Raw genomic sequence first — 11028 nt, forward strand, 5'->3', positions numbered from 1 at the left:
GCTGCAGAGGGCCTTGCGTCACAAGAGCAGGCGCCAAACCACCCAGTCCTCTAGTGTAGGGCTGCACACAGGCCGGAAGCCCTTCTTCGTTTGATGTGGTGGATACCCCAGTCCCTGGCAGTCTCCGAGGCTCACAGAGAGCCTCTGCAGAGCCCCACCATGCACAGGCAGGGTAGCCACTGCCATGGGTGTGGATGTGCCTGATGAGATGAAGAGCTGAATCCCTGGCCTGTGGCTCCTTCAGTCCCATCACCAACATGCACCTGCACTTGTTGGAAGCAGCCAGAGACCACCTACATCAAATAGGAATGTACTAGGTGATCGGGGGAATCATCTCTCCTCTCAACAACAACTACAGGAAGAAAGACGTCACAGCTGCCCACCACCAGGTGGCCATGGCCCGGCTGGCCCCACAGACGTTCAACCGGATCCAGGGAGACCCCTGGGAGAATGAGTGAGCAGTTGAAGTGGATGGAGACAGGGAAGGTGCTGAGGCATCGTCACAGCAAACTGCTTAGATCTCTGCCCCAGACAGAAGGCCTGGAACATGGCGGGGCTCACTCCACAGCCCCCACAGCTGGGCCTAAGTTGAAGCCCTTCTACAGGGCAGATGTCCTAAAGACCTTCCAGAACCCAACCTCTGGAAAGACGCACACATCCAGGAGATAGTGGAGAAGTTTGGTGTGGCATGTGTGAACTAGGCAGGTCACAAGGCAAAGGAATACCTCTCGGGCTCGCCCGTCCTGCCCAGGTACCCACACAACATTCACCTGGCCAGGGAGCCCGTGCAGAGTGAGCTCAGCTCTGCATACATCAGGCGGGCCTTGAGCCAGGGGCATAGCGTGAGGTACCTGCTCCCAGACACTGTCAGCACCTACATCAAGGACCATAACTTCTACACCAGGGACAGTTCATGGAAAGGCAGGAGCACCCAGACAAATGAAAGAAAGATAAGCTGTAGAGAACCAGCCACTCCTCCACAGACTTCCTCCTGAGGAAACAGCAGGTAAGGTCTTGGGCTTTCTTTTTTTTTTTTTTTTTTCCATTTTTCCCTTGTTTTATTTAGGCAATGAGTTTATTTCAGAGAGGACTTCTGTCCGAGGAAGAGATACTTTCTTTTGGGAAGAGAAGAAAGCACCTACATCTCAAGAATGGACATTTACCAAAGAAGTTAAAATGGCATGACAGGTCACCAGGACTACACCACAGCTCTCAGAACCTCTCCCTGCAGAGGCGCCTTATTCAGTAAATGGTGACTCTGGCACAAGCAGTGAAGGCAGTTCTGCACAAGGCACAGCCTCTGAGGGTCAGATCAGAAATACCCACATTCGTTTTTTAACTAGGACCAGGTGCCGCATGCTGGTCTTGATTGGAGAGATTTGACAGGCAGCTAATTACCAAACAGTGGGCTACATCAACACCTTGTTCCAACAAAATAATACTAATTGAGCAGTCAAAAATTTGGAAGCAGGTCTTTTCCAATTTACATTGAATCTTCCCTCAAGAACCACCTTCTGTCTACCTAAGTTGTATATACAATTTAAAATAAAATCTTTTTAAGAAGTGACCCTCAAACAATATTTTTGATATGGCAGATATTTTCAACCTGACTTTTTTTAAATGCCAGGGTGCCTGATTTCCAGGTTTCTAAAAAGGAACTGAGGTAAAACAGACGCCTTGACTATTTTAGAGGCTCTTTTTTAGTGTTTTATGACTGCCTGCTGGTTTGAATATTGGCAAAGAGATAAATAATAAATTGACATAAAAAATTTTTAAGAAAACTTTTTAAATTTTTAAAAAGATATGCCAATTCATACATTGCCATAATTATTAAATCCTTGGTTATGCAGCACTTGTGTCCAAGAAACAGGGTCCCTGTATTAATCTCGTTTTGTTCATCTTCTCAAGGAGCAGGGCAATGTGTTATTGCTCTTGCTTCCTGGAAGATTCTAAGGGCCAAGTACTTGGCAGAAGGATCCAATTGGGACAATGGCAGAGGGACCACTACTGATGGCTCTTGGCCAGAACTGTTGAGGTCTCACCAGAATCCAGCCACTTCAAAGTGTAGTATTATTGGTTTCTACCTGTTGACATATTTAAACAAGAGGCGCCTGGGTGGCTCAGTCAGCTGAGTGAAGGACTCTTGACTTTGACTCATGTCATGATCTCAGGGTTGTCAGATTGAGCCCCATATCTGGCTTGGGCTGGGCATGGAGACTGCTTAAGATTCTCTCTCTCCCTCTCCTCCAACCCACCACCCCTCACTTGCATGCGCACCCATGCTCAGGCACATATGGGCACTCTCTCTCATTCTCTCTCTCCCTCTCACTCTCTCTCTCTCTCTTAAAAAAAAAAAGGAGGCTATTAGATTGAGGTGGGTCTAATGCCTTGATAACCTATGTAAGGAAACGAAAACATGAGGGGAATCAATGCTCTTAAATTCAAGGAAGAGAAACTTAAGAACAACCAAACACAAACAGCCAGCTAGACTTTCCCAAATAAGGCAACTGCTTAAAATACAACCAAATAATTTCTTTGCTCTGCTGCCACATCTTCTCTATTAAGAAAAAAAAAAAAAAAACCTCTTCCCTGGTGGAGCACTCCTAACTACTTTAGGTCTGTCATTGCCCAATTCATAGTTGAAAATTTTAATGTACCTGAGTTCAGAATATCGAACTGGTTCCTCTCATTTTAACCTACACATAACAGTGATGATTCATCTGATATTTAATTTGATATTACTCAATAACAGTGATCTACTAAATTCATTCGTTTAACAAATATTTCTTAAATACTATATGCCAGTAACCATATTGAGCATCCAGAAATCCAAACATGCACGAGACAAAGTATCTGACTACAGAGCTGAGACTCATGAAAAAGACAAACATGAAAGTTAATAAATACAACACCTGAAAGGCCAAAGAAAGAAACACAGTAGTGTAGGAACCCAGGTAATGTCAATTACCATGATTTCATTCTTATGTCCTTCTACAACCCATTTCCTAGCACAGTACTAGGCATATACAGACATTTGATAAATATGTGTTTGGATTGGATGGATAAGTGGATGGATGGGTGAGTGAACGGATGAATGGATGGGAAGCATGAAGGAGTGAGTAAATAAATTAAAAATAAACTATTTTTAATTAAAATTAAACAACTTAGGGGACAAAATCTAAGTGAGGCTGTCTATTAATATTACAGAATTGCGGACTTCTTACCACTGGTCTCAGCTCATTCTTACACAAACAATTTCTATGATTTATTTTTAGATTCATGCCTGTCTCCACCAGTATAATACCAACAAGAAGAGTAGGGGCTCCATCTGTTTTTGCTTCCCAGTGATAGTTCCAACACCTAAGACAGTGCTTGGCATGTAGAAGGTGCTAAATAAATATTTGCTGGATAAGTAAAGAGAAACAAATGTCTCATTAAAGTACGTACTATACAAGAAAGAATATGCAAGGGTATGCAGCCTATACAAGAAAGAATTCTTTTTAAGAGTTCTGAAAATGTCACTTTTAAAAAAGGAAAGTTTTTCCTGCTCTATGCTGTGATATGAGTTCAGTTCAATCAGATCCGTCTCAGTGAATCAGACAACCTCAGCTGAGTGGGCGTTAGAAAATGTCACTGTTGAAGTTTTAGGGCATCAATAAGTAACACCCATTTCTTTTTTCTCCTAATTTAGGACCAATGGATAAATAAAGGTGATACACTGATAATTTTAGTATCAGTATTAACAGGTGCACTGAAAAATGAGCCTTTCAATCTTAATCCAAATAATTCATGACTCATTCCTGATCCTCATCCCATCCATAATAAACCCTAAGAAAGCCCACCTAAAGGAAGGATTGGCTCTGCAGGATACATACAATCAAAGCAAGCATTTCTTCACTGTATCTAGAGAGATATCCCCAAACTACACATCCCCAGAGTTTGGGGCCTTGAAAATCATGGACCAGAGGATTTACTGAGATAACTGAGGAAACTCACAAGAAATAGTAGGTAGGATAAAAGGCCAAAGGGTTACTCTAAATCCCTGGACATGGAAACGAGGAGGCCAGAGAAAAAGAGAACCCCTCCCATGACTGGCAAATGCTTGGTAAGTGTAACTTCTTCAACTACTAGGTCACAGCACAGTATATGGCAAATGAATGCAGGAGACAGCAGAAAATGAAGTATGTTAAGTTTGCTTTTCCGGTGACAGAACTCATGCAAATCACCACTCTTCATTTCTGATAAGTATCTGATAGCTGATACACAATCTTTCCTTTGCAGGAGCTGTTGAATAATTTAAAATACAAAAACCACAGGCTCATACAATTCAAGAGGTTCTGATATCTAATACCCAGGTAAAGAGTGCAGGAGTCCAAACACATGTGTTCCTGGTCTGCTTCCACTCACTGCTTCCTGGTCCCCTCCCAGTTGCAGGCCTCTTTCAAAACCAAAACAACCCACATCCCATGAAGCTGGCAGCAAATGAGGGGATTTAAGAAGCTCACATGGAGCAAGCAGGGTGCTCCTGTCAACTGCTGAGCTCCCTGCAGATGGCCAGCACCTGCTGCCAGTCATGTAAATGCACAAACTTGGAAATTCCAGCCCCTAGAACTGTGGTCCAGATGATATCATGTGGAAATGAAGAACAGCCCACTGAGACTAGTCAACCTACAAAGTCGTTACAGATAATAAAATGTTTGTTATTTTTCACCAGTAGATTTGGGGATGGTTTGTTGCACAGTGGTGATTGAAACACAGCCCCTCTCTGGCCCCTGGGTTTCTGGAACAGAAATGTCATTTTTCTTATCATCCACTAGGGAAGGCTTCACTTGCAACATCATTTGTTTAAATGAGGAGTTAATTGAAAATGTTTCCTTCTGTTCTACTTTAACACTGAAAAGGTAAAACTAAAAAATTCTAGAGCAAAACATAATTCCTATACTGACTAACCATTTCACAAAGAGCCACTATATGAATATTAAGTTTCGGAGGGAAGCTGTTTGGAATTATCCTCAATCTTTCAGTGAACAAAAACCTGCAAAGACTAGTTGATGGTGAGACTGGAAAGCTGGCAGGAAATCAGGAATTTAGAAAGAAAATGTTTATCTTGTGGCCCTTGTCACAGCTTAAAACCCAATTTGGGCTAATGTCTGTAAATGGAGAATAGCTATTAACAAATCAATTAATTAGGGTCTTGTTGGCTTTTCTAGTGTCAACTCTAATTATTTGTTTGTCTGATCTGAAGTATCCTTAGATTATTGACTATCATTCTTGCCAGCCAACAAAAGATAATAAGGTTGAATCTCACGAGTATGCAGGAATTGGAGAACTGCTTTTATCCTAATATGCTCAATTTCAGGCAAAATTTTCAGGGCCTGAGCCTTTTTATCAAGAAAAAGTCTCTTTCTGAAGTTAATAACTAACTTTCATAAAAAATTTTCAGAGAAGACAATATTTAATTTATTTGTTTTTTTAAAATTCCCTGGATCATGGACATTTGTTTAGAATCAAGAGTCAAGGGCACTTCTTTATGTTCTATTTTCTTTTTCCAGCAGTTATCTTCTGGTTTGGGGTCTGAAAGAGAAATCCATACTTGTGAAAGGAAACTGAGGCAGAAGACAAATAATCACTCCATTCAAAAGTGATGAGTATGTGGGGGCAGTACTCACAGTCTAAGGAAATCTATTTCTATAGTCATTTCTCAAAAGCATACTTGTCTCTTATCAATACATAAGTCAAGGATATTTTTCTTCATTCTACAGCTTAATCTCAACCTAATTCTATATCTGGTCATTATTATTCTACTTTACTGTAAAAGAAAAGAATTCAGGTTGCAGTTTTAGCCTGAGAAAAACATGGAAAATTTCCTCTCTCTCTCTAGGAGCTGAAAAGTGGTTCTTATAATAAAATAATTACCCAATTAAAGTGCTCAACTGAATCAGTTACCACAAGCCCAATTAAATCAAGCTGCCGACAGGAATATATTATACCTGGTAAGGAGAGTTAGTGAGTAGATTGACACAAAGCACAAAGATCATGCTCTCTGTTAAACTTAGAGAAGAAGTTATTCCTTCCCTTAAAAGATGATGTATCTTCCTAATGAAATCTTGTTTTTTAATATGCCAAGGAAGCTATAAATCTGACAGTGAAAATGCTAAATATCTGCATGCTAATTCAGAAGATCAAGGTTAGATATTTACCTCGTCAATGAACCTCTAGCCACAAGTTCATGAAAATGAAAGGTACTAATGACTCGTTCATCATAAAACCACCTTGGTCCTTTCCTTCGTGGAGCTGGGGTGGTGGCAGTGGTCATTCACTATGAATGAGCATATGAACAATGAAAAGAATGTCAAATTGGGAGCAGGACAAAAATGACAGGGCTTTCTGATCAAGGAAAGATATCTATCTACTTCCTAATCAAAGGACCCCATTTCTTTTTTTGTGTTATGGGGGTTTTTTCAATTATGCTCATGGCATTCTTTCTATAGGTTGGAATCTTGGCCTTTTCTCCTCATTTCTACTTTTAATCTCACCTACTTTATTTGTCTCTGCATTGAGAGGCACATCCAGGACACCCATCATTCCTGCACTGTTCTGCCAGAGTTGCTGCTCCAGTGGGAAAAAATAAAGAATGCTGGAAAATAGGATAAAAGAATACTGAACTGTATATGTCAAGTATGGTGTCTACAACTGACCAGTTAACAGAGAAAGTACACTAGAGAAAACACACACACAAAATATCACTAGAGAGGTTTCTGAAGTCAATAAGGAAGAAACTGCAAAAAGTCAATCCCCATATACTAGCTGACCCTATTTCCAGCTCCAGTTTGAATGTACCCTTCTATCCTGACAATATTTCCTTTCTTCTCTAGGTGTCTGAGTAAGTCTCATACAGATGAGTGATATTCTCCAATCTGTAAACAACATTACAACAACATTACAAATACAAACCTGTCCAGATCCTACTTAAAATTTAACGCAGTTGTTCCTGAGAAATTTGAAAAGTTTACCTGAATTCAAAAAACATCTACTTTAAATGCACTGTATATCTCTCTCAAAATAATTTATAATCTTTATATTCATTTTATGAAGAAGGTATGGTTGGTATTTGACATCTATAGAGATCTGATTTAAAGAATTCCATATTTATAGTTTTGAAACCATAACAGAACCTAAAACTTCTCCCCAAAAGAATGAATGCATTAAACAAGTATTATGAATTTACAAGATCTTCCTTCTTCCTATCAATGGAGAATTTCTTCAAGCTTTTATTTAATTCTAGTCAGTTAACATACAGTGTTATATTTGTTTCAAGTGTACAATACAGTGATTCAATACTTTAATACATCACACAAGTGCACGCCTAACTCCCCATCACCTAGTTCACCCATCTCACCACCCACCTCCCCTCTGGTAACCATCAATTTGTTCTCTAGAGTTAAGACTCTATTTCCTGGTCTCTTTCTCTCTCTCTTTTCCCTTTGCTCCCTTGTTTTGTTTCTTAAATTCCACAAATGAGTGAAATCATATTGTATTTGTCTTTCTCTGACTGAATTATTTCATTTAGCATTATACTCTCTAGCTCCATCCACTTGTTGCAAATGGCAAGATTTCATTCTTTTTTATGGTTGAATAATATTCCACCATATATATATATACATCACTTTTTTATCTGTTCATCAATTGTTGGACACTTAGGCTGCTTCCATATCTTCTCAGCTATTGCAAATAATGTTGACATAAACATGGGGTTAAGTGTATCCTTTGAAATAGTGTTTTCTTATTCTTTGGGTAAATACCAAGTAGTGGAATTGCTGGGTCAAAGAGTAGTGATATTTTTAACATTTTGAGGAACCTCCAAACTGTTTTCCACAGTGGATGCATCAGTTTGCATTCCCATCAACAGTTCAAGAGGGTTCCTTTTTTTCTATATCCTCACCAACACTCTTGTTTCTTGTGTTGTTTAATTTTAGCCATTCTGAAAGGTGTAAGGTGATATCTCATTGTGGTTTTTATTTTCCTGATTATAAGTGATGATGACCATCTTTTCATGTGTCTGTTAGCCATTTGTATATCTTCTTTGGAGAAATGTCTGTTCATGTCTTCTGCCCATTTTTTAACTGGACTATTTGTTTTGGAGGGCGTTGAGCTTTATAAATTCTTTATAGATTTTGGATACCAACCTTTTAACAGATATGTCATTTGCAAATATCTTCTCACATTCCACAAGTTGTCTTTTAGTTTTGTTGATTGCTTCCATCATTGTGCAGAAGCTTTTTATTTTGATATAGTCCCAATAGTTTATTTTTGCTTGTGTTTCCCTTGCCTTGTGGAACTATCTAGAAAAAATTTCTATGGCCCATGTCAGAGAAATTACTGCTTGTACTCTCTCCTAGGATTTTTATGATTTCAGGTCTCACACTTAGGTCCTTAATCTATTTTGAATTTATTTTTGTGTACAGTGTAAGAAAGTGGTCCCATTTCATTCTTTTGCATGTTGCTGTCCAGTTTTCCCAACACTGTTGAAAAGACTATCTTTTTCCCATTAGATATTCTTGCCTCGTTGGCAAAGAGTAATTAACCACTAAATTGTAAGTTTATTTCTAGGTCATCCAGTCTGTTCTCTTGATCTATGTGTCTGTTTTTGCACCAGTAACATACTATTTTGATTACTACAGCTTTGTAATATAAGTTGAAGTCCAGAATTATGATGCCTCTTGCTTTGCTTTTCTTTCTCATGATTGCTTTGGCTTTTCAGGGTCTTCTGTGGCTCCATACAAGTTTTAGGACTGTTTGTCTTAGTTCTGTGAAAAATGATATTAGGGATGGCATGAATGCATAGACTGCTTTGGTTATTGTAGATATTTTAACAATATTTGTTCTTCTAATCCATGATCACGGAATTTCCTTGTGTCATCTTCAATTTCTTTCACCAATGGTTTCTTTTCTTTCTGTGATCTTCAGTTTCTTTCATCAGTGTTTTATAGTTTTCAGAATACACGTCTTTCACCTCTTTAATTAGGTTTATTACTAGGTATCTTATTAATGCAATTGTAAATGGGATTGTTTTCTTAGTTTTTCTGCTGCATAATCATTGGTGTATAAAAATACAACAGATTCCTATACATTGATTTTGTATCCTGCAGCCTTACTGAATTCATTTATCAGTTCTAGTAGTTTTTTAGTGGAATCTTTAGCATTTTCTATATACACTATCATGTCTTCTGCAAATAGTGAAAGTTTTCTTCCTTACCAATTTGGGTACCTTTTATTTCCTTTTGTTGTCTGATTGCTGTGGCAAGGACTTCTAGTATTATATAGAATAAGAATGGTGAGAGTGGGCATCGTTCTCTTGTTCCTGACTTAGAGGGAAAGCTCTTTTTTTCACTACTGAGTATGATGTGAGCTGTGTGTTTTTCATGTAAGGCCTTTATTATGTTCAGGCATGTTCCCTCTAAACTTATTTTGCTGATGGTTTGTAGCATAAATAGATATTTTACTTTGCCAAATGCTTTTTCTCCATCTACTGAAATAATCATATGGTTCTCATCCTTTCTCTTATTGAGGTGATGTATCATGCTGATTGATTTGCAAATATTGAACTATGCTTACATCCCAGGAATAAATCCCACCTGATTGTCGTCAACAATTTTTTTAATATATTGTTGAATTCAGTTTGCTACTATTTTGTTGAGGATTTTTGCATCTATGTTCATCAGGAATATTGGCCTATAGTTCTTTTTGCTGTATCTTTATCTGGTTTGGTATCATGGTAATGTTGGCCTCCAATGATTTTGGAAGCTTTCCTTTTCTATTTTTTGGAATGGTTTGAGAAGAATAGGCATTAACTCTTCTTGAAATGTTTGGGGCAATTCACGTGTAAAACCATTTAGTGCAGGACTTTTGTTTGTTAGGAGTTTTTTATTTCTTTACTGGTTATCAGTCTGTTCAAATTTTCCATTTCTTCCTATTTCAGTTTTGATACTTTATGTTTCTAAGAACTTATCCATTTCTTCTACGTTGTCCAATTTGTTGGCATATCGTTTTTCACAATATTTTCTTAAAATTGTATTTCTGTAGTGTTTATTATTACTCCTCTCTCATTTGTGATTTTACTTGAGTCCTCCTCTTTTTTAATTGATAAATCTAACTAGAGGTTTATCAATTTCATTAATTTTTTCAAAGAACCAGCTCCTGGTTCATTGGCCTGTTCTACTCTTTTAGTTTATTTAGTATTTATTTCTGCTCTAATCTTTATTATTTCCTTCCTTCTGTTGGTTTATGATTTTTTTGTTGTCCTTTTTCTAGCTCCTTCAGGTGTAAGTTTAGGTTGTTTATTTCAGATTTTTCTTCCTTGCTGAGGTATGCCTGTATTGTTATAAACTTCCCTCTTAGAATCACTTCTGCTGCATCCCAAAGGTTTTGGACCACTGTGTCTTCATTTGTTTCCTAGTACTTTACTTTTTTTTTATTTCCTGGTTGAACCATTCATTGTTAAATAGCATGTTATTCAACCTCCATGTATTTGTGTGCTTTCCAGACTTTTTCTTGTGGTTGACTTCCAGTTTCATAGCATTAAGGTCAGAAAAGATGCAGGGTACAACTTCAAGCTTTTTTGTATTTGTTGAGGCCTGATTTGTGACTTAATATGTGATCTGTTCTGGAGAATGTTCCATGTGCACTTGAAAAGAAAGTGTCTTCTACTGTTTTAGGATGAAAAGTTCTGACTATGACTGTTAAATCCATCTGGTCTAGTATATCATTCAAATTCACTGCCTCATTGTTGATTTTCTGTTTAAATGATCTGTCCATTGATGTGAGTGGAGTGATAAAGTCCCCTACTATTATTGTGTTATTCTTGATTATTTACTTTATGTTTGTTATTAACTGTTCTATGTATTTTGGTGCTGCAACATTGCATGAAAAAATATTTATAATTATTATACCATCTTGTTGGACTGTCCCTTTATTATTATATCGTATCCTTCTTTAACTATTACTACAGTCTTTATTTTAAAACTGATT

The 11028-nt window shown here is 37.9% G+C and overlaps 1 pseudogene; it reads left to right on the forward strand.

The window, feature by feature from the left end:
• The first annotated feature begins 230 nt into the window (after positions 1 to 230).
• On the forward strand, positions 231 to 995 carry LOC122890187 (annotated as a pseudogene).
• The last annotated feature ends 10033 nt before the right edge of the window (positions 996 to 11028 follow it).

The sequence above is a fragment of the Neovison vison genome, chromosome 11 (assembly GCF_020171115.1).
Source record: "Neovison vison isolate M4711 chromosome 11, ASM_NN_V1, whole genome shotgun sequence".
Lineage (NCBI taxonomy): Eukaryota > Metazoa > Chordata > Mammalia > Carnivora > Mustelidae > Neogale > Neogale vison.